The following is a 25,943-nucleotide window of genomic DNA, read 5'->3' on the forward strand; positions in this document are numbered from 1 at the left end:
GAGTAAAACCTTTAACTGCCCCACCTAGGCTGCCAAGATAAGCGTTCCAGCCCTGTTCTTCGGTGGGCTTTGGTGCTCCCCAGCCGGTGCATCCTCTTGTCTTCCTGAACAAGATTGAGGCATACCTAAGGGTGGCAGCCAGGCTGTGAAAAAGAGGTTGTCTAGTTGACAAAGCCTGTCCTCTCTAATGGACAACAACAAAAAGCTGAGGTTCATGCAGGTTTGTCAGAGACTTCCTGAGATGAGCAACACACAGGCATTTGAAGCACAGATCACGACCATCCTCTACCTGGAGATGGACCCCATATAAAGTGCATGCCAGCATCCTAATAACAGTTGTGCGAAATGTGGGCAAGCACCACGCAAACTTAGCAAAGATTTCAATAAAACTGAAGAACCAGATAAGAGATCTTGATTAATTGATAATGTGGCCACATATACATGTGTGTATGTGTATATTTTGTGCCTGAATGTAGCCTTCCACTTGCTATTTATTTATATGTTTTTGTGTCATGTGCTTGACTTTGTTTACATTTAATCTCTACTTGCACAGAGAATGAGGAAACACATTCACTCTTTTCACTGCTCCTGGCAGTCAGGAAGGAATGAAACACAACCAAAGTTTATCTTAAAAGAATTTGTAATGGGGTCAAAATAGCTTTAAACTAATTTAGTACAATTGCAATGTGTTCAAATCAATTTACAATGCAAACCAAAAAAGTAATTAAAACATTTTTTTGTTAAAAAAGTTCTACATTTAGTTATTGATTCCTAACCTTTTGTGATTTAGTTAGTAGGTTGCAGACATGAGGAAACTCATCTTAAAGGACTCTTTGGTTTTATTTTATAAATCCAATCTAATGAAGACATGAGGACACAGGTGATGTGGACAGCAATCTGCAAGGTGTTTATCACCAGAGAAGGTTAAGGTTATGATCATCAGGGATAACAAGGAGCTGGAGAAATTCATGTGAGCACGATATTGGGAGAGAAGGTAATATTACCTCACAAATGGAATGGCATAACAACTGAAACGGTTGCACACATTACATTGGTTGTGTTATTAGCTTTCTGCAAAATTTTACATAAAAAGAAATCCAAAAATTTAGAACAGTTCACCTGTGTGTGAACTCCTATTGCAACTTTATCACTGCAGGCTGATTCCCAGCTCACTCTTATTTATCTGTCAGATATCGGTGTGTTCATCTTAAAGGTATAGGGGAGGATGTTCTTTTTCCGGATGGATCATCAAAATAAATGGTTCTCCTAACTGTCAAACATTCTGGCAATATGTTTCCGCGCATGTGCACTTTCAGGTGTACATGCGCGGAAAGTTGAGTTTCTGTTAGTCATTGAAGTTCTCCTTTCTCACCGTGGTTCTGTGAAAATGGCAGAGGGTTGTAAGAGAAAAAAGTGTCTATGAAGTGTATTAGAAGAGGGGAAAGTCCCAGAAGAGAAAAACATGACCGGAGTGTTTTTGGGAGATTCTTTTACGAAATGGCATACACTAAAAGCACAGGTCAGCTTCCCACTTATGACTCGGTCACAAAGTTTCTACTTGAGAGGTATTGTTTGACATGCTATTTGGAGAAATCCATTTCACATCACTGCTAGTAAAACAAGAAGAAATGGGCTTGTGCATGCTCTTGCACAGGTTTAATATGTGTTCCCTCTTGGGAGCAGGTTCTTTTCAAAAATTATATACCTATATACCTATACCATTAACTATAATTTGTCATCATGCTCCAGATTTACCTGTGGAGTACCACAGGGATCAATGCCAGGACCAATTCTCTTTACTATATATATATATATATATATATATATATATATATATATATATATATATATATATATAAATAAATATATATATATAAATAAATAAATATTTATATATATATATATATATATAAATAAATATATATATATATATATAAATAAATAAATAAATATTTATATATATATAAATATTTATATATATATAAATATTTATATATATATATATATATATATATATATATATATATATATATATATATATATATATATATATATATATATATATATATATATATATATATATATAAATATATATTTATTTATTTATTTATTTTTATATATATATTATGCTTCCAATAGGTAGAATCAATGGACAGTATTGGAATAAATTCCACTCTTATGTTGATGATACTAAGCTATATCTGTGTATAAATCCAGATTAAAAGAACCCATTACATAGATTACAGGCATGTCTTGAAGACATAAAAACCAGGATTACTTTCAACTTTCTGCTTCTAAATGCAGAGAAAAAATAAGTTATTGTCTATGGACCAGAGTCTTGAAAAAGAAGCTGATTAGCCAGTCACTTCATTTGCATGGCATTAAACTGATCTTGGATAATAAAGTAAAGAATCTTGGTGTTGTTTTTGATTAGGATCTGATATTTAAATCACATATCAAAGAGGTTGCTAGAATGTCGTGTTTTTTTATCTGCATATTGCAAAAATTAGAAATATCCTGTCCAGGGGTGATGCTAATCCATGCATTTATTACTTGAAGGTTGGACTATTGTAATTCTCCACAAACATGAAGTTCACAAACTATAGTTAAAAGCAGTCAGCTCATCCAAAAGGCTGCATTCAGAGTTCTTATGAAAATTAAAAAGAGAGATAATATTTCTCTCACAATCTTGTTTCTGTTATGTTTTCTAGTTTTATTGGTTTAAATCTTATTTTGTTTCACAAAGGAAATTTGTGTGGGGTACATACTATCGCTGCTACTTAGTCTAAACTATGTGTCACACTGGATTCACACAAAAAAAGCACTGCTTAGACTTAAACTCAACTCTAATTATCCCTTGGTATTACACCTTCAGGGAAATTCTAGGGTACAGAGGGCGGAGTTAAAGCAAGATGCCATTAAAGATAAAATATAAAACAGAATATAAAAAGAGTGTATATAGTACAAAAAAAGCATTAAAAAAAAGTTGTATCCATCCATTTTCTTACACGCTTGTCCCGAGTGGGGTCGCGAGGGGTGCTGGTGCCTATCTCCAGCAGTCAACGGGCGAGAGGCGGAGTCTACCCTGGACAGGCCGCCAGTCCATCGCAGGGCAACACAGAGACACACAGGACAAACAACCATTCATGCACACACTCACACCTAAGGACAATTTAGAGAAGTCAATCAACCTAACAGTCATGTTTTTGGACTGTGGGAGAATTCACGCATGGTTAGGTAGAACATGTAAACTCCATGCTGAAAGACCCCGGGCTGGGAATCGAGCCCAGAACCTTCTTGCTGCAAGGCAGCAGTGCTACCCACTGCGCCACTGAGCAGCCTTAAAAAAAATAAATAAATAAATAAAAATGAAATGTTGTAATGTCCTGTATTAGGTTTCCTTCATATATAAAAATATCTGCACAGTAGAGAGCCAAGGAAAGACTACACAGTAGTTGACTTAGATTATTGCACTTGTACTGCAGAGATGTACTGACCTTAGAAATAAGTCAAAGTAAAAAATCACGCAGGCTACACAGTAGCTGGCATGTGTTATTGCACAGTGAGATAGAAGAATATTGCACATGAGTGGCAATAGGAAATGTTTTGCAGAAGATGTCCAAGGAGGGGAGTGCTGAACCTTGTCCCTCTTCCAATCACCTCCTCCTTCCCCAAAGTGAGGAGTTGTACAGCTTGATGGCTTGGGGAACAGAGGAGGTCAGCAGTCTGCTGGTCCTCCATTTGGGGAGGAGCAATCTCCCACTGACCAGGCTCCTCTAACTGGTGAAGACAGTGTACAGAGGGTGGCTGGCATTGTCCATAATGTAAAGCAGTTTGTTAAGTGTCATTGCCTCTGCCACCGTCCCTAGAGGGTCCAGCTTCTTGCCAATTACAGAGCCAGCTTGCCTAACCAGTTTGTCCAGTCTAGAAGAGTCCTTCTTGGATGTTCTGCTCCACCTGCACACCATAGATGAGCACTTCGCTCTCAATCTCAAGTTTTACTTGTGGTTCCTAGAACTTTGTAAAAGTAGATTAGGAGTAAGATCTTCTAGTTATCAGGCCTCTCTCCTGTGGAGCCAACTACCAGTTCAAGCCCGTGAGGCAGACACCCTTAAACCTTAAAACATTCCTTTTTGATTCAGCTTAGACAGTAGTTACTCAGGTTATCCTGAGCTATCTCTATAGTTATGCTGCTCTAAGCTTAGACTGCTGGAGAACATGGCGACACCTTTTAATCATTCTGCTTCATTCTATCTCTATTCTCATATTCTGCTGTTTGTTTGTTTAATCTGTAACGTTATGTTCTGTCTGATTTTTCTCATTATTGTAGTTTCATCTGGTCTGTTCGTGTTTGGCTGTGAAACCTTCCAAAAGAGAAATGTCAGCTCTTCTGCTGCTATCAACACTTTTGTTTATAGAAGCTTGGCCTGTTTTTCCAGTGTAATCATGTTTCCCTTACTGGGACTAACTGTATATGCTCTCTTTTATCCTCTGACATGGATTCCTTGTTTACCCCTTACACACATAAGTAGAATTGTATCTCTGATAATTCTGTGTTGGTATCGTAACCATACACAAAAGGCTTTATTTAGTAACAAAAATAAGCTTAAAAACAGAAACAACAATTACTATGCAGGCATGACATGGTCATTTTGCTGAAAAACCTTGTATGCAAGTAGAGTGAGCTACTTCATATAAATGTAAAATATATATATATATATACACTATATTGCCAAAAGTATTTGCTCACCCGTCCAAATTATTGGAATCAGGTGTTCCAATCACTTCCATGGCCACAGGTGTATAAATTCAAGCACCTAGGCATGCAGACTGTTTTTACAAACATTTGTGAAAGAATGGGTCGCTCTCAGGAGCTCAGTGAATTCCAGCGTGGAACTGTGATAGGATGCCACCTGTGCAACAAATCCAGTCGAGAAATTTCCTCGCTCCTAAATATTCCACAGTCAACTGTCAGCTGTATTATAAGAAAATGGAAGTGTTTGGGAACGACAGCAACTCAGCCACGAAGTGGTAGGCCACGTAAACTGACGGAGCGGGGTCAGCGGATGCTGAAGCGCATAGTGCGAAGAGGTCGCCAACTTTCTGCAGAGTCAATCACTACAGACCTCCAAACTTCATGTGGCCTTCAGATTAGCTCAAGAACAGTGCGCAGAGAGCTTCATGGAATGGGTTTCCATGGTCGAGCAGCTGCATCCAAGCCATACATCACCAAGTGCAATGCAAAGCGTCGGATGCGGTGGTGTAAAGCACGCCGCCACTGGACTCTAGAGCAGTGGAGACGCGTTCTCTGGAGTGACGAATCGCGCTTCTCCATCTGGCAATCTGATGGACGGGTCTGGGTTTGGCGGTTGCCAGGAGAACGGTACTTGTCTGACTGCATTGTGCCAAGTGTAAAGTTTGGTGAAGGGGGGATTATGGTGTGGGATTGTTTTTCAGGAGCTGGGCTTGGCCCCTTAGTTCCAAGGAAAGGAACTCTGAATGCTTCAGCATACCAAGACATTTTGGACAATTCCATGCTCCCAACTTTGTGGGAACAGTTTGGAGCTGGCCCCTTCCTCTTCCAACATGACTGTGCACCAGTGCACAAAGCAAGGTCCATAAAGACATGGATGACAGAGTCTGGTGTGGATGAACTTGACTGGCCTGCACAGAGTCCTGACCTCAACCCGATAGAACACCTTTGGGATGAATTAGAGCGGAGACTGAGAGCCAGGCCTTCTCGTCCAACATCAGTGTGCGACCTCACAAATGCGCTTCTGGAAGAATGGTCAAAAATTCCCATAAACACACTCCTAAACCTTGTGGACAGCCTTCCCAGAAGAGTTGAAGGTGTTCTAGCTGCAAAGGGTGGACCGACGTCATATTGAACCCTATGGATTAGGAACGGGATGTCACTTAAGCTCATATGTGAGTCAAGGCAGGTGAGCAAATACTTTTGGCAATATAGTGTATATATATATATATATATATATATATATATATATATATATATATATATATATATACACTATATTGCCAAAAGTATTTGCTCACCCATCCAAATTATTGGAATCAGGTGTTCCAATCACTTCCATGGCCACAGGTGTATAAATTCAAGCACCTAGGCATGCAGACTGTTTTTACAAACATTTGTGAAAGAATGGGTCGCTCTCAGGAGCTCAGTGAATTCCAGCGTGGAACTGTGATAGGATGCCACCTGTGCAACAAATCCAGTCGTGAAATTTCCTCGCTCCTAAATATTCCACAGTCAACTGTCAGCTGTATTATAAGAAAATGGAAGTGTTTGGGAACGACAGCAACTCAGCCACGAAGTGGTAGGCCACGTAAACTGACGGAGCGGGGTCAGCGGATGCTGACGCGCATAGTGCGAAGAGGTCGCCAACTTTCTGCAGAGTCAATCACTACAGACCTCCAAACTTCATGTGGCCTTCAGATTAGCTCAAGAACAGTGCGCAGAGAGCTTCATGGAATGGGTTTCCATGGTCGAGCAGCTGCATCCAAGCCATACATCACCAAGTGCAATGCAAAGCGTCGGATGCGGTGGTGTAAAGCACGCCGCCACTGGACTCTAGAGCAGTGGAGACGCGTTCTCTGGAGTGACGAATCGTGCTTCTCCATCTGGCAATCTGATGGACGGGTCTGGGTTTGGCGGTTGCCAGGAGAACGGTACTTGTCTGACTGCATTGTGCCAAGTGTAAAGTTTGGTGGAGGGGGGATTATGGTGTGGGGTTGTTTTTCAGGAGCTGGGCTTGGCCCCTTAGTTCCAGTGAAAGGAACTCTGAATGCTTCAGCATACCAAGACATTTTGGACAATTCCATGCTCCCAACTTTGTGGGAACAGTTTGGAGCTGGCCCCTTCCTCTTCCAACATGACTGTGCACCAGTGCACAAAGCAAGGTCCATAAAGACATGGATGACAGAGTCTGGTGTGGATGAACTTGACTGGCCTGCACAGAGTCCTGACCTCAACCCGATAGAACACCTTTGGGATGAATTAGAGCGGAGACTGAGAGCCAGGCCTTCTCGTCCAACATCAGTGTGCGACCTCACAAATGCGCTTCTGGAAGAATGGTCAAAAATTCCCATAAACACACTCCTAAACCTTGTGGACAGCCTTCCCAGAAGAGTTGAAGCTGTTCTAGCTGCAAAGGGTGGACCGACGTCATATTGAACCCTATGGATTAGGAACGGGATGTCACTTAAGCTCATATGTGAGTCAAGGCAGGTGAGCAAATACTTTTGGCAATATAGTGTATATATATATATATATATATATATATATATATATATATATATATATATATATATTTTATATAAATACATATTAGGGATGGAACGGTTTATGAAAACCGTCCGAACCATTCGGTTCGACTGTCTCGGTTCGATTTGCGTGTGTTGCGTTCGGTTCATGCGCTGCTCCTTTTTCTCATAGGCGAAGCTTGTACACTCCAGAGCAGAAGGTGGCGGTACTGCGACCAAAGCCAACCACCAGTAGTAAACAAGAAGAAGAAGAAGCGAAGCAGCGTAGCCGGGTGTAGCAGAAAAAAATTATTTGTTGTAGAGAATTGTGTGGGTATGGCGAGTGGGAAAGAACAGGAGTTGGAAGACGCGCCAGCAGCACTTTATAGGTCTGCTGTGTGGGACCACTTTGCATTTAGAGTGACCTACGATGACGGCGGAAAGAAAGTTGTGGATAAAAGTGCAACAGTGTGCAAGCATTGTGCAACACCTTTTGTTTATGCTAACAGCAACATGACCAACATGTCAGGCTAACCCCAAAATCCCACATACTCCCTCAGCGTTCCGCCCCGCTGCGCTCCAGACCGCCTGCACAAAGCAAAGTCTACAGCCTCCACTGTGGCTCCCGTCCGCTCCGCTCTGAGTTCCTTGGAGATCGTAGAGGGCATGCGCGAGATGATTAAATTCAAAGCAGCAAAACATGCGGAAATGATCCAGGGTTTCCGCGGATCATTAAAAATAATTACAATTCATGAATTTTTTTTTTTTCTATGATTTCATAAATTTTTATGGGATTTCGGTGTAACAATCAACATATACCGATATGTATATATATATATATATATATATTTATATATATATATATATATATATATATATATATATATATATATATATATATATATGATAATTAATTCAATATGTTTGAAAGTGGCATGTTATATATATATATATATATATATATATATATATATATATATATATATATATATATATATATATATATATATATATATATATATATATATATATATATATATATATATATATATATATATATTTTACATTTATATGAAGTAGCTCACTCTACTTGCATACAAGGTTTTTCAGCAAAATGACCATGTCATGCCTGCATAGTAATTGTTGTTTCTGTTTTTAAGCTTATTTTTGTTACTAAATAAAGCCTTTTGTGTATGGTTACGATACCAACACAGAATTATCAGAGATACAATTCTACTTATGTGTGTAAGGGGTAAACAAGGAATCCATGTCAGAGGATAAAAGAGAGCATATACAGTTAGACCCAGTAAGGGAAACATGATTACACTGGAAAAACAGGCCAAGCTTCTATAAACAAAAGTGTTGATAGCAGCAGAAGAGCTGACATTTCTCTTTTGGAAGGTATTATAATATTATATTATATATAATATTATAATATTATATATATTATATATATATATATATATATATATATATATATATATATATATATATATATATATATATATATATATATATATATATATATATATATATATATATATATATATATACTATTATATAATATATATATATTATATAATATAATATAATATAATATATATATTATATACTAACACAAACTTCCTGTTTGGATTAACTGAGTGTGCAACTGAGTGTGCAGCTGTTCAGAGGATCTCCATCTGAAGTTAAGTTATTTTCTCTGTGATATCTCTGTATCTAAGTAACTCTAACTGACTACTTTAAAACATAGCGCCTTCTGCTGCACTTTTCTACTGAGCACTTGTCAGTTTCACACGGTTTTATTTCTGATAGCAAGAAGTAGCTAGCCTAGGCTAGCGCTAGCTTAGCATTGCTATGGCTTCTCTCTCTCCCTCCCTTGACTCTTTTCCAACTCTTCCTTCTTCCTCTCCTCTCTCCTGCTCTCTGTGTCAGATGTTCAGTTATTCCTCTGCCTCCTTTAGTGATAATGGGATGTGTAATAAGTGTAGTATTTTTGTAGCTTTGGAGGCGAGGGTGTCAGAGTTAGAATCCAGGCTTCAGGCTGTTGAAGTAGGCCCCCCACGTAGCTGTCCTCCAAAAGTGCCTGAGCAGCCAGGCGATTGGGTAACTGTACGCAGAAAGCGTAGTCGTGGATCTCTGCCCACTGGTCACCACCAACCCGTTCACGTTTCTAACCGGTTTTCCCCACTCAGTGACACACCCACTGAGAAGCCCACTCTGGTGATTGGCAGCTCCATAGTCAGAAACGTGGCATTAGAGACACCAGGGACCATAGTCAAATGTTTGCCGGGGGCCAGAACGGGCGACATCAAATCCTACCTGAAACTACTGGCTAAGGATAAGGTTAAATACAGTAAGATTGTTATTCACGCTGGTGGTAATGACACCCGGTTACGCCGATCGGAGGTCACTAAAATTAGTGTTGCTTCGGTGTGTAAGTTTGCCAAAAAAATGTCGGACTCCGTAATTTTCTCTGGTCCCCTCCCTGATCTGACCAGTGATGACATGTTTAGCCGCATGTCGTCATTCAATCGCTGGTTGTCTAGGTGGTGCCCTGAAAACAACGTGGGCTACATTAATAATTGGCAATCCTTTTGGGGAAAGCCTGGTCTGATTCGGAGAGACGGCATCCATCCCACTTTGGATGGTGCAGCTCTTCTTTCTAGGAATCTGGCCACATTTATTAGTCCTCCAAAACCCTGACCACCCAGGGTGCAGACCAGGAAGCAGAGTTGTAGTTTAACACACATCTCTGCAGCTTCTCTACTGTTACCCACTCTTTACTCCATCCAGACAGTGCCCACGACCAAAATCTAATAAATTAGCAAAGATTCCCAAAGGAGTAAATCATGATAATCTAATTAAAATCAAAATAACTCCAATTGGGGAAAAAGTTAAAACAATTAAATGCGGTCTGTTTAACATAAGATCACTTTCCTCTAAAAGTCTACTAGTTAATGACTTGATTTGTGATAATCACATTGACTTGTTTTGCCTTACAGAAACCTGGCTGCAGCAAGAGGATTATGTGAGCATAAATGAGGCAACTCCTTCAAGCTATTTAAATTTTCACATCCCCAGAAGTTCTGGGCGAGGAGGAGGAGTAGCAACAATCTTCGAGTCTGACTTACTGATTACTCCCAAAACAATTAATTCCTACAACTCTTTTGAACATTTAACCCTTAATTTCCCTGATCCAAATTTCAAGGCAAGAAAACCTCTTCTTTTTGTAACTTTGTATCGTCCACCAGGTCCTTACTCTGAATTTTTAGATGAGTTTTCAGAGTTCCTTTCTGATTTGGTATTAAATACTGACAGGGTCATCATAGTGGGAGATTTTAACATCCATGCTGACATTGAAGGCGATAGCTTAAGAGCAGCCTTTAATGCTATCTTAGACACTATTGGCTTTGTTCAAAATGTGAATAGTCCCACGCATTCTCATCTTCATACTTTGGATCTTGTGCTGACATACGGCATAGAATGTGAAGAAATAACAGTATTTCCTCACAACCCTGTCCTCTCTGACCACTTTCTAATAACCTTCAGGATTACTTTAACAGAGTTCTCCTCCCCCAAAAGAAGGTTCAATTTTAGTAGATCTTTATCAGATAGTGCAGTTATAAATTTTAAAGAATCTGCTTCACTTTCTCTCTGCTCTGTGTCACTGAGCAGTGCTGCAGAGTGCAAAAGCTTAGCTTATTCCCCTTCACAGGTTGATGATTTTGTTGAGGGGGTTGCTAGTTCTCTGCGTATTGCCTTAGACAACGCAGCTCCTTTGAAAATGAAAACCGTTAAAAATAGAAAGCTTGCTCCTTGGTTTAATGCAGAGCTGCGTACTTTGAAGCAAAATGCTAGGAAACTGGAGAGAAAATATCGCTCCACATGCCTGCGAGAGTCCTTCCTAGTCTGGAAAAATGGTTTACTGCTGTATAAGAGGACCCTTTGTAAAGCAAGAGCAGCATACTTCTCCTCATTAATAGAGGAGAATAAGAATAATCCTAGATTTCTTTTTAATACAGTTGCCAAACTCACCCAGAGCCATAGCTCTGTTGAACCGTCCATTCCACCTGCTCTTAGCAGCAATGATTTTATGGGATTCTTTATAAATAAGATTGATCATATTAAAAATAAGATCATAAGCACTCCTCTATCCGCGATTGTACCTGAGGTAGTCATGGAATCTGAACCGGGTTTAGACTGCTTTGATCCAGTTGAACTCTCTGAATTAGCAAAATTATTGTCTTCATCTAAGCCTTCAACTTGTATGTTAGATCCAGTTCCAACCAGGTTATTTAAGGAGGTATTCCCTTTGATCTCCTCCTCCATTTTAGATGTGATTAATCTATCTCTGTTACAGGGATATGTACCTAAAGCTTTTAGGATTGCTGTAATTAAACCTCTGCTTAAGAAACCGTCTCTTGACCCAGATGACTTGGTCAATTATAGACCTATATCCAATCTTCCTTTCTTATCCAAAATTCTTGAGAAAGTAGTTGCCAAACAAGTTTGCGATCACTTCCACCATAATGAACTTTTTGAAGAGTTTCAGTCTGGCTTTAGAGCTCATCATAGCACTGAAACAGCTCTGGTGAAAGTCACTAATGATATTCTCATGGCCTCAGATAATGGACTTGTATCTGTGCTCGTCCTGTTGGATCTTAGTGCTGCATTTGATACAGTTGACCATAATATTCTTTTAGAAAGACTTGAATATTTTGTTGGAATTAAAGGAACAGCACTAGACTGGTTTAAATCTTATCTATCTGATCGAATTCAGTTTGTTCATGTTATTGATAGATCTTCAACACGCTCAAAGGTTACCTGTGGAGTACCACAGGGATCAGTGCTAGGACCAATTCTCTTTACTTTATACATGCTCCCAATTGGTAGAATTATTAGACAGCATGGGATTAATTTCCACTGTTATGCTGATGATACCCAGCTATATCTGTCTATAAATCCAGATGAAGCTAACCCATTACATAGATTACAGGCATGTCTTGAAGACATAAAAACCTGGATGACTCTTAATTTTCTGCTTCTGAATGCAGACAAAACAGAAGTTATAGTCTTTGGACCAGAGTCTCTGAAAAAGAAACTGATTAGCCAGTCACTTCATTTGGATGGGATTAAACTGATTTCAGATAATAAAGTAAAAAATCTTGGTGTTATTTTTGATCAGGACCTGTCATTTAAATCCCATATCAAAGAGGTTTCTAGAATTTCCTTCTTTCATCTGAGGAACATTGCAAAAATTAGAAATATCCTGTCCAGGGGTGATGCTGAGAAACTAGTCCATGCATTTGTTACTTCAAGGCTGGACTATTGTAATTCTTTACTATCAGGAAGTCCACAAACTGTAGTTAAAAGCCTTCAGCTGATCCAAAATGCTGCAGCCAGAGTTCTAATGAAAATGAAAAAGAGAGATCATATCTCTCCTATCCTGGCTTCTCTTCATTGGCTTCCTGTTAAATCAAGAATAGAATTTAAAATCCTCCTTCTCACATATAAAGCCTTAAATGGCCAAGCTCCATCTTATATCAGAGATCTGATTGTTCCTTATGTTCCTAACAGAGCACTTCGCTCTCAATCTGCAGGTTTACTAGTGGTTCCTAGAATTTCTAAAAGTAGAATGGGAGGCAGATCTTTTAGTTATCAGGCTCCTCTCCTGTGGAACCAACTACCAGTTTTAGTCCGTGAGGCAGACACCCTGTCTACTTTTAAGGCTAGGCTTAAAACTTTCATTTTTGATAAAGCTTATAGTTAGGGTGGCTCGGGTTATCCTGAGCTATCTCTATAGTTATGCTGCTATAGGCTTAGACTTTTGGAGGACATAGGGACCCCCATTTCATCATTCTGCTTCATTCTCTCTCTGTTCTCCTATTCTGCAGAATCTGTTAGTTCAATCTCTAACCTTCTGCTCTCTCTGCTTTTCCTCAGAGTAGCTTTGCCTCGTCTGTTCCTGTTTGGCTGTGACGTCATCCTGGAAAAAAACATCAGCTGTGCTGCTTCTATCAACACCCTTGTTAATAGATGTTGGAGATCGGCCTGTTTTCCAGTGTGGTCCTGTTTCTCTGACCGTGACTGAGTGGATGTGCTCTCTTCGTCCTCTGGCATGGGAGCTGCCTTGGAGCTCGTCTGCCTGGCTGTGTGTTTCCTGGACGGGGCCGCCTTTTACAGCTGCTTTTTGTATCTCTGCTTCTGTCTCCTTGAACCCCAGTCGGCCTCGGCAGATGGCGGCTCACACTGAGCCTGGTTCTGCTGGAGGTTTCTTCCTGTTAAAAGGGAGTTTTTCCTCTCCACTGTCGCTACAAGCATGCTTAGTGTGGGGGATTGTATTTGAGTCAATGAGTCAATGCAATCAACTGGTTTTCCTTAGATAGAAAACTTTGTATCAATTTGACTGTATGATCTGGTTGAACTGTAAAGTGCCTTGAGATGACATGTGTTGTGAATTTGGCGCTATATAAATAAACTGAATTGAAATTGAATTGAAGTGACAAAAAATAAGTAATGCTTGAATAAACTCGGAATAAAATAAAAAAAATCCAACAAATGCAAACCTCTGGTATATAAGAACCAAATGCTTGTAAATCACTGAACAATATCCTCAAAATGCAAGTGAACCGTTAAAATATATAATTTCAGTGTTTATTTACTATCCATTTTTAAAGGGAAAACATCTATAGCTCCTTCTACAGTGCCATTTAAAGGAACTGTATTGTGGAGGATTTTTGCAAATATTTTAAAATACCCACCTTCTCCACTTAAAAAAAATGTGCATCTGAGAGCATACACAAACCAGTTTCTCCTCGTAAACACTCTGTTTAAAGGTACACTATGCAACCGGTGTTGATTTTCCAGCGAGGCTCCCCCCAGAGGGCGAAAGTAAAAGTGCACTGTCGTAAATATGCTCAGCTGTTCTCCTGGTTTCTCCGTCAAGCCAGGCGCGGTTGTTTTGAGCTTAGCAGCGAATGACTAATGCTGCGTTCACACTGGACGTAGCTGGCGCGACAGAAGCAGCGAGTTTACATGCAAAGTCAATGGTTGACGCGCGTCAAGGCGCAGCAAAAGGTCCCGCGGCTCGTTTTGAGCACCAGGCGCAGCACGTCTGAGCAGCTGAAGCAGCGCGTCGGGTGCGCAGGGAGAGAGACACAGCGCTGATGATCACTCCTCTTAAACAGTTTATTGACGCCTAAATTAACTTAAAATGCAGAAATCTGCCGGCAGAATATGCAGTTTGGATTATTTAGATGAAAAACACCTACCAGCTGCTGCGGTGAACCGCTGCTGATGAAGGGATCCATACTGTCGGCGCCCCGCTGGTATGTGGGGGTCTGAGCGGCTCCGACAGAAAAAATATTGAAGGCAGGATAATAATCTGAATGAACTGACTGCACTGATTACGTTTTCAGGTGTATTTTCTCACTTAAACACATATTAAAACTACTTTATTCCCACTGATCACAGCAAATATAGCTGCAAGGCAGAGAAAGGATAGTGAAGCTCCGCCCAATGCGCCTCAGACACACTTTTGCACCGCACAGCCAGAGCAGCAAAGCTGCTTCAGCCGCGCGTCAGAACTAACTGGTACAAGCAGCAAAAAGGAATCAGCAGATGCGATTTTGCTGCTTTTGCTGCGTGAACGTAGCATAACTGCACAAAGATTGCCACTGTGCTAGCAACGAGATTGCTTTTAACTGGGGGCATGTAGCAGTTCTCGCCGTAAAGCAAGACTGACTCTCACGAGACTTCTGAGCCTGTGGGTGCGGGTCGGTGCTCCTGCAGTTGCAAGTGCAGTATTTCCCCCACCGACCACCAGGGCGGCCGAGAATACCTTTGTTCAACCTGAAATGACTCATTTAATCATCCATAACGTTATGGAACACATTAATTAACTGAAAAATGTTGCATAGTGTGCCTTTAAAAGTTGCTTTTGTGTCCGCACATTCACTCTAACCCCTAGATCCCTAAATATATAGAGCGAGGACTTTATAGTGGACTTTATAGCAAACTAACTAAGCTAACTGACTGTTCAGACAGATGATCACTGCTTTTTGCTCCATTGATCATGTAACTCCTTCTTCACTGCGCTTTGCCAGTGCCATCTTGGTTATTAGTTGGTTATTAATCTCATAATGCTTTGCGAGGAGAGCTCTCCACGCAAAGAAAAGCATTCCGGGATATATCTGCCTCTTCTGAGGCCTTTCTTTTCTTCTCATACACTTCGTAGTAACTTTTTCGTTAACAACCCTCTGCGATTTTTAAAGAACTGCAGTGAGAAAGGTCAGCTTTAATGACTGTCTGAAACCACAGCTCATCACAGATATACGCCTGAAAGTGGGCATGCGCAGAAAAATATAATTAAACAACACGTACTGTAGGATGGCCTTACACAAACATATAACAGGAATGACTGACAATTAGGAGGATCACTTTTTTAGAGGATTTACCCAGAAATAAAAAATTTTTTGTATACCTTTAAAAGTGCCAGGCTTTTGACAAGCTTGGGACTTTTGAAAGCCCAGGTAGACTTTCCAACGTTTTTACCCAGCCAATTCAGGGCTTTGGATACTCTAGAAACCCAGTACTTTCTGGGAATGTTCAGGGGTGGTTTGTGTTCAGTCACAGTGCTTTATTCTACCAGCAGTGGCAGTAAGAGATGAAGCTGGGTTTACAAATGTTATTGTTCATATATTTTAATATTGGTTTTAATATCTACACTTTACACAGTATATCATCTTTCTATTTATAGCTATATATCAGATTATTAAAGTACATTTCAGGTGTATCTACGGTGTGTAATCCTACACACACCATGATATTGGAATGACAGAGCAGGATATAAAGGATGCACTAGTTGCAACGATAACAGACCCAAGTGATAAAAACCACACAAATGTGAGCATCTATAATTATTCACAATGAAAAATGTTAAAGCCTATACTTTTAGTCTGAAGATGTTTGTGGGCTTGTGGTAGAATTGACTATTTAAAGATATATTTAAAAGATTTTGTTTTCTTTCTTTTTTACTTTTAGCCAACTCTTAAAGGAATCCATTAAAAATACATCAAAATAGAACACAGGATTTCCAAGCCTGTTTTTATTTTTTATCTTGCTGTTTCTGCAATTCTCAAACCGAACGAAAGATGATTTGGAAATATTTCAACTGTTATTGTTCACATTTATACACATGGACGAAATTATTGGTATCCCTCATTTAGTGAAAGAAAAAAAAAAACAATGGTAACGGAAATAACTTGAATCGGACAAAAGTATTGATAAAGGAAAATTCTTTTAAAGGAAACAAATGAAACTCATACATTTTTTTTCAACCATGCTTCATTAGGATGATTTCACAAAATGAATTGATATAACAGGCCTGGCCAAAATTATGGTATCCCTTGAAAAGACTAATAATAATATGATCAAAGCGACATGTTAAATCAAGAGGTGTCAACTAATTAGTATCACAGGAGTCTACAATCTTGTCATCAGTCGCTTAGCCTATAAATAGCTCTACATGTACTCACTGTGCTGTTTGGTCATTTGACACACAAAACAGGCAAAGGATGGGTATAGAACTTCTTACTAATGTTACCTATGCTAATTACATTTTCATGGAGCTTCGCAGAAAAAGGTTTAGACTTTTGGAGGACATAGGGACCCCCATTTCATCATTCTGCTTCATTCTCTCTCTATTCTCCTATTCTGCAGAATCTGTTAGTTCAATATCTAACGTTACGAGTAGCTTTGCCTCGTCTGTTCCTGTTTGGCTGTGACGCCATTCTGGAGAGAAACATCAGCTGTGCTGCTTCCATCAACACCCTTGTTTATAGATGCTGGAGATCGGCCTGTTTTCCAGTGCGGTCCTGTTTCTCTGACCGTGACTGACTGGATGTGCTCTCTTCGTCCTCTGGCATGGGAGTTGGCTCGAGGCTCATCTGCCTGGCTGTGTGTTTCCTGGACTGGGCCGCCTTTTGCAGCTGCTTTTTGTATCTCTGCTTCTGTCTCCTTGAACCCCAGTCGGCCTCGGCAGATGGCCGCTCACACTGAGCCTGGTTCTGCTGGAGGTTTCTTCCTGTTAAAAGGGAGTTTTTCCTCTCCACTGTCGCTACAAGCATGCTTAGTGTGAGGGATTGTATTTGAGTCAATGAGTCAATGCAATCAACTGGTTTTCCTTAGATAGAAAACTTTGAATCAATTTGACTGTATGATTTGGATGAACTGTAAAGTGCCTTGAGATGACATGTGTTGTGAATTTGGCGCTATATAAATAAACTGAATTGATTTGAATTAGATTTGGAGTTCACACGCTGCACAGATATTGGAATCTGAGCTGTTACACAGTGACAGATAAAACCTTTCAATAAAACAAACATTACCTGTCACATTAATAACTCAATGACTCAATAACCATTAAAACAGCTATTTTTATACATTTCAGGCGGAACTATCCACATACTTGTATAAAAATGCACTTAGAATATTCGCTACTGTTCAGCACCATTTCCCTTTTTCCTCTGAGCACGGTGCAGTACTCACAATGAATCATGGGATATCCAAGGCTACGGAGGATACAGTGGGCCTGTCCTTCAAAACGGGCAAAAAGGAAGGCTGAATTTGTTGGTCGCTTATCGAGAACTCTTCCATTCTAAACAGCCCATGGCTAAATTCATTTCTTACTATGATGTAATCGGCCGTCGAATCTGGCCTTTGGAGGCAGCAGCCACTACATTTGAACACAGCCATGGTGTGTATCACACTCAACATGGACCAGAGAAAGTGAAGGAAATAGTTGTCTCAGGAGAGTAGAAAGAAATTATAGACAAGCATGTTAAAGGCTATAAGACCTGTCACAATAGGTTGATGTTCCTGTGACTACAGTTGCTCATATTATTCAGAAATGTAAGTTCAAAGGCAAAATTCTAAAGAGATTGAAGGTGAATTTTAAACCCAAGGAACATTAGTGTCAGATCCCATCCTCTGAAATTGTTAAAGCCAAAGTGGACCTAATGGACTTAATGCCCAAGCAGGACATTAAGTCCATTAAGTCACTGTCAGGGCTCATAAATTCTACGGATCTTTTGGAAGGAGCTGAAATATACAGCCTGGAAAACCTTCAAACCTAAGACAGCTGGAGCAGTTTGCTAAAGGCGGGCATACACTGTAGGATATTTTCAGTCATTGACTGGTTCATATCTTACAATGTAACACAAAATAGCAGGGTTGAAAAGTTCAAGGCTCATATATCTGTTCTTACACTGTTTGGACCTATGCTCCAATGCAATGTAATACTTGTGTATGACCAAAAATTATACATCAGACTTATCTCTGAAATGAGTTATCGCTGGTCAGAGTTGTTTATATGGAAATTAAGTCAGAGATAAAGAAGAACTGCCTTCCTTGCAAATGCCCAATACACAAGGTCGAGGTAAAATGGCTTGTATCTCTGCTCCAAAAGCAGGATACCCTCAATATCACCTCACAAAGGCTGACTGAATTTTAAACATGTTGGATTTTCATCTGATTATGATTCCCGGTCAGGGGGTGGTCATGAGATGCTAATCGCCCCTCCTTACCCGCTGTATACTACAAGACGCAGGATGCACAGTGAGGCTGAAACTTACCTACAGTGTTTGCCCACCATAATGAAGAGTGTGCAAAATTCTTTCTGAGAAGTGATAGTTACAGGAATAGTTTGATTGCTGTGATGGACTCAAAAGGTTGTGCAAAGAATATGACGTTAAGGGTAGCATCATTTGTGTTCAGGCCTGGTTCAGCATGGTTGAAAAGCAATGTCTGGCATTAATTTATGAATTTCTATTTATCATTACTTTTGTCTGATTCATGTTAATTATGTGACCTTTAGCGGGTTTTGCTTTCGTTAACTGAGGGGTACCGGTACCAATTATTTTGTTCACATGTGTAGATTGCAGAAGATATTTGAACTGCTTTTGTGGGATTTTTTTTTATATCTTTACAAAAAGAAAAACACTATACTACATATTAGTTGCAGTGAAGGTGTTTATAATTTGCTCTACTAGATTCAACCACTAAAACTTAAAAATCAGTATCTATTCGATGTGCATTATGTGGGTTTTTTCCACATGAAAATCAAAAGTATTTTCTCAAAGGCAAATTTTACTTTGGTCTGGGTTTGCATGCAATCACCATATACGTCATTTGCCTAATTAACTCAGGTACTTGCATCACTTCACCTGCTGACTTCTGTTGTCTTGTTAGAGTTCAGTCTGAAAAGCTAGATTTCCTGCAGGGGGGCTCCTTTTCTGAAATCAGACAAAAAGGTTCATTCGTAATTTCAGAACAATAAATGACTAGACGGTAATTTACATCTAATTAACCCCTTGAACCCTACGGACCCACCGGCGGGTCCAGCTGCTACATGACCTCGTAATTTTACCAAACCCCCAGTATTGATGTAAAAAACATATTTGGCACAGTTTGGTGACATTTATGGATAAATGTGCCAAAATGGCCTCTCCGTCTAAGAAATTTCTCACTAATACCATTCTAAAATAAATATGATTCATCTGATTGAGTACACATTTTGTATATTTTTACACAACATTTAGATTTGAAAGTCTGTACTACTTTTTTGTGCTATAAATAATATTTTGGTAGTGTTTTGCAATGTTTATTTCAAAGAAAATTTTGGCGAGGTTCAAAAAATGCAAAATATTTTGTATTTTGTCCCTAATATTTCAGGCAGGGTCAAAGCTACAATGGTGCTGACACCAGAAAACCATTCATGACATCTTACCTTTACAGACGTACCAAAAGTTTCTTCTTAAATCTAATAGCTTTGAGGCTATAATTTATTTACTTTTGTGTGTTTTTGTCAGGCAGAAATTTATTTATACCCCCTTAGGGTGTAAGAGGTTAAAAAATGTCTACTTCCTGAGAAAAAAAACAAAAAGTGAGCTGGTAAACCCTCTACTGCTGGACACAGCAGTGAGTAAATGTCCACAGTCACATATAGGTAACTTTAGTTCAAGCTGGACATAATATTTAGGTTAATGTTCAAAAATCTTTAAATGAAAACTATTGAAACATAACCTGTTCAAGGTCATTTAAAAGCCTTAAGTAGAATTTAACTTAGAGACCAGATAAGTGCACAAGCTCTGACAACGTTCCCTTTTTATATTATTTTTTTTGGCATTTTTCAGAGTGTTTTTTTGTTTGCCTTCTTTCTGGTTTGACTAGTGTCACATTTGACACTGCATGTTTAACAATTTAGTAGAAAGTGAGAGGTTGTTTTGAATGCCATTTTCAATAATAGTATTTTTCTCTGATGTTATAGATAACCCTTACTTTATAGTCTGTTATTCTCATTTCTTGCTAATATATGATATTATTTTTGTTTAAAAAAATATTGGTATTTTGCATTTACTCAATTGCAGAAAAGGTTGTTTTTTTTTTTTCCTAGCTTAAATGCATATTGTAAAAAGATGCCTGTAGGTTATTTCTCTGAGTCTGCAAGGTCATTTGAAAACAATGCAAAGTCCATCCTTCTTCAGTACAAGTTATTATTTGAAACAGACAACCTTTTGGATGTAATTTTCCAAAAAGGCAAGGCTTTGTTCTCCTCTAGGTCAGGCAATATATAACAGCAAAATAAATGAATAAGCAATAACAATAGCCTCAGCTCTCAGTAAGGGCTTTAAATGGTGAAGTTTAGGGCAGTGCATTCAGAGCAAAAGTGGAAAAGTATTCTTTCAAATGTTCAAGGGAAACCTTTTGCCATCAAAGAATGAGGCAGCAAAACAAGTTTTGAAAAGCTGCATCTCAGCGAACTTGAAATTACATAGCAAGAAAGGGTTTTTTTTGTATTGACTCATTCATATCCTCAACCTTATCCTAAAAAAGAATTACTGTATTATGTATATATATATATATATATATATATATATATATATATATATATATATATATATATATACAGAATCAGTTGTGAAATGAAATAAACCAAGGAAATAATAAAATTTAAATTTAATAAATAATAAAATAAAATTTATCCTGCACAAACAAGATAGTCAAACAACTATTAAAAAAGTACTTCTAATTCTTAAATTAGGTTCCAAAGCAGATCTGCTCTTACGCCTTCTCAACAAAGCAAATTGCATCTCTCTGTGCCGATGCAGTTTGATCATCAAATCGGGAGCCAGCAAATCACTAAGGATTGTCCCAGACCAGAGCTCTTTAAAGATGTTAGAGGTGAAAGTCATATATATAGAGGATGAAGAGAGCACATCCAGCCAGTTACAGTCAGAGATAAGTGGACTACACTGGAAAAATCTACAAACAAAGGTGTTAATGGCAGCAGCACAACTGATATTTTTCTCCAGGATGGTGTCTCAGCCAAACAGGAACATACGAGGCAAAGCTGCTATGAGAAAAAGCAGAGAGAGCATAACATTAGAGATTGGATGAACAGATTCTGCAGAGTGGGAGAATAGAGATAGAATGATGAAATAGGGGTCCCTATTTCCTCCAGACGTGTAAGCCTATAGCAGCATAACTATAGAGATAGCTCAGGATATCTGAGCCACTCTATAGTTAGAGTGGCTCAGTTATCCTGAGTTATTAGAAAGGCAAGTTTTAAGCCTAGCCTTAAAAGTAGACAGGGTGTCTGCCTCACGGACTAAAACTGGTAGTTGGTTCCACAGGAGAGGAGCCTGATAACTAAAAGATCTGCCTCCCATTCTTCTTTTAGAAATTCTAGGAACCACTAGTAAACCTGCAGATTGAGAGCGAAGTGCTCTGTTAGGAACATAAGGAACAATCATATCTCTGATATCAGATGGAGCTTGGCCATTTTAGGCTTTATATGTGAGAAAGAGGATTTTAAATTCTGTTCTATTCTTGATTTAACAGGAAGCCAATGAAGAGAAGCCAGGATAGGAGAGATATGATCTCTCTTTTTAATTTTCATCAGAACTCTGGCTGCAGCATTTTGGATCAGCTGAAGGCTTTTAACTACAGTTTGTGGACTTCCTGATAGTAAAGAATTACAATAGTCCTGCCTTGAAGTAACAAATGCATGGACTAGTTTCTCAGCATCAACCCTGGACAGGATATTTCTAATGTTTTCAATATTCCATGGATGAAAGAAGGACATTCTTTAATAGGGTATTTAAATAACAGGTCCCGATTTAAATGACACCAACATTTTTTACTTTATTATATGAATCCAGTTTAATCCCATGCAAATGAAGTGACTGATTAATCAGCTTCTTTTTCATAGAATCTGGTCCAAGGCTATAACTTCTGTTTTGTCCGCATTCAGCAGCAGAAAGTTACAGTAAGAGTCATCCAGGTTTTATGTCTTCAAGACATGCCTGTAATCTATGTAATGGGTTAGCTTCATCTGGATTTATAGACAGATATAGCTGGGTATCATCAGCATAACAGTGGAAATTAATCCCATGCTGTCTAATAATTCTACCAACTGGGAGCATGTATAAAGTAAAGAGAATTGGTCCTAGCACTGATCCCTGTGGTACTCCACAGGTAACCTTTGAGCATGAGGAAGATTAGTCATTTATGTAAACAAACTAAAATCGATCAGATAGATAAGATTTAAACCATATAGTGCAGTTTTTCTAAACTGCAAGTCTTTCTAAAAGAATATTATGATCAACTGTATCAAATGCAGCACTGAGATCCAACAGGACAAGTACAGATAGAAGTCCATTATCTGAGGCAATGATAATATCATTAGTAACCTTCACCAGAGCGGTTTCAGTGCTATGATGAGCTCTAAAGCCAGACTGAAACTCTTCAAAAAGTTTATTATGGTGTAAGTGATTGTACACTTGTTTGGCAACTACTTTCTCAAGAATTTTAGATAAGAAAGGAAGAGTGGATATAGGTCTATAATTGACCGAGCCCTCTGGGTCAAGAGACGGGTTCTTAAGCAAAGGTTTAACTACAACAACCTTAAAAGCCTTTGATACATGTCCCTGTAACAGGGATAGATTCTGGAGCAGATCACTGGGAATACCTACTTAAACAACCTGGTTGGAACTGGATCTAACATACAAGTTGAAGGCTTAGATTAAGACAATCGTTTTGCTCACTAAAGCAATCTTAACTCGGTTCAGATTCTATGGCTACCTCAGATGCTGCCTCACTTTCCAGAGATAAACCAATCGTAGATGGAGGAGTGCTAATGATTTTCTTTGTAAGATCAATCTTACTTATAAAGAATACCATAAAATCATTACTGCTAAGAGCAGGTGGAATGGACGGTTCAACTGAGCTATGGGTCTGGGTAAGTATGGCAACTGTGTGAAAAACATATCTAGGACTATTCTTATTCTCATCTATGAATGAGGAGAATTATGCTGCTCTTGCTTTGCAAAGGGTCCTCCTATACAGCAGTAAAGTATTTTTCCAGACTAGCTAGGATTCCGTAGGTCTGTGAAGCATGATTTTCTCGACAGTTTCCTAGCATTTTGCTAGGAAAAATTTGGCTAGGAAACTGCACAGCTCTGCATTAAACCAAGGAGCCAGCATTCTATTTCTAAAGGTTTTCATTTTCAAAGGGGCTGCGTTGTCTAAGGCAGTATGCAGAGAACTAGTAATCCCATCAACAAAATCATCAACCTGTGAAAAGGAATAAACTAAGCTTTTACACTCCGCAGCTCTGCTCGACACAGAGGAGAAAGTGACACAGATTCTTTAAAATTTATAACTGCACTATCTGCTAAAGTGAAACCTTCTTTTGGGGGAGGATAACTCTGTTAAAGTAATCCTTAAGGTCAGAGAGGACAGGGCTGTGAGGAAATACCTTTATTTCTTCAAATTCTATGCCATATGTCAGCACAAGATCCAAAGTATGAAGATGAGAATGTGTGGGACCATTCATATTTTGAACAAAGCCAATAGTGTCTAAGATAGCATTAAAGGCTGCTATTTAGCTATCACCTTCAATGTCAGCATGGATGTTAAAATCCCCCACTAGGATGACCCTGTCAGTATTTAATACCAAATCAGAAAGGAACTCTGAAAACGTATATAAAAATTCAGAGTAAGGACCTGGTGGACGATACAAAGTTACAAAACGAAGAGGTTTTCATGGTTTGCAATTTGGATGAGGAAAACTAAGGGTTAAATGTTCAAAAGAGTTGTAATTATTAACTGCCATTGGAATAATCAGTAAGTCAGACTGAAAGATTGTTGCTACTCCTCCTCCTCGTCCAGAACATCTGGGTACGTGAAAATTTAAATAACTAGAAGGAGTTGCCTTATTTATGCTCAAATAATCCTCTTGCTGCAGCCAAGGTTCTGTAAGGTAACATAAATCAATGTGATTATCACAAATCAAGTCATTACCTAGCAGACTTTTTGAGAAAAGAGATCTTATGGTAAACAGACAACATTTAATTGGTTTACTCCTTTAGGAATCTTTGCTAATTTATTAGATTTTGGTCGTAGGCAAGACAATGTCTGGATGGAGTAAAGAGTGGGTAAAAGCAGAGAAGCTGCAGAGATGTGTGTTAAACTATGACTCTGCTTCCTGGTTTTCACCCTAATAAATTTGGCCAGATTCCTAGAAAGAAGAGCTGCACCATCCAAAGTGGGATGGATGCCATCTCTCCGAATCAGACCAGACTTTCCCCAAAAGTACTGCCAATTATTAATGTAGCCCACGTTGTATTGAGGAGATTTTGATATTTATCATAAATCTGGCTATCATGACCATACTAATCTATTAATCATTCAGTCCTGCTTGCTTAAAATGTCTGATCTGGTAGAAGTTCAAACCTCACAAATGGTGTTTAAAGCTAGAAATAAACAGACACCAGATGGTATATAAAAACTATTTGTTTAGAGTTAATACTTTTTGTATTTCAGTTCCAGAAAGCTGAATAGCCATTATCAAAAATCATGTTTATACTGCAAGTTTCTCTGTGAGCCTAATTCTTTTTGATAGCAGGATTTCTTGAAGTTATCCTCAGTTTGTCGCAAATTTCAGCTGAAACCAGACACAAGAAAAGCTTCAGAAATGGGGTGTCCCTTACTGCAGGAACTTGTAGATGTTGTGGACTAAATGCTCATTACTCATAACATCATAATTTTTACCATAGGGAATCTCAATAAAAAATTAACATACACGTGACACGGCAAAGACAGGTTCTATGTGCTGCACCTTATCTTTATGCCAAGGCGTACTGTCCGGGATTTAGTGTCAAACTTTTACCTTGAAGCTTTAATGCCTATCACATCGATCAGAATTTATGCATTGCTATCTATCTCCTTTGACGTGTCTACCCTACGGAACAAGGGGGTTTGAATTTAGACTGGCGTGATTAAAATACTTGTTCTCTACAGGCATTGAATACCTTAACTTTTGTTCAGTTATATTTTAAAACTGAGTTTTGCCCTGACAGAAAAAAAAAACCTCCGAAAACTTCAGAAGGAAATCAGATTTGAGAGTTGTAGAATATGCACGCACACACACTAACTTGTCTTACTATTTTTTGCAGTGACTTTCCATTAACTTACCTTTCATTTCTGCAGTGTAACCATAACCCTAACCCTAAAAAAAGTTTTTAAAAAAAAGCCTTTATTGTCATCATATTCTACAACGGATACAATGAGATTTTTGGGACTTCCATTTCAGCTACCGTGAAAAAATAAAAATCAAA

Source organism: Cyprinodon tularosa, unplaced genomic scaffold, assembly GCF_016077235.1.
Source record: "Cyprinodon tularosa strain WSP-4 unplaced genomic scaffold, ASM1607723v1 ctg30, whole genome shotgun sequence".
Taxonomy (NCBI): Eukaryota; Metazoa; Chordata; class Actinopteri; order Cyprinodontiformes; family Cyprinodontidae; genus Cyprinodon; species Cyprinodon tularosa.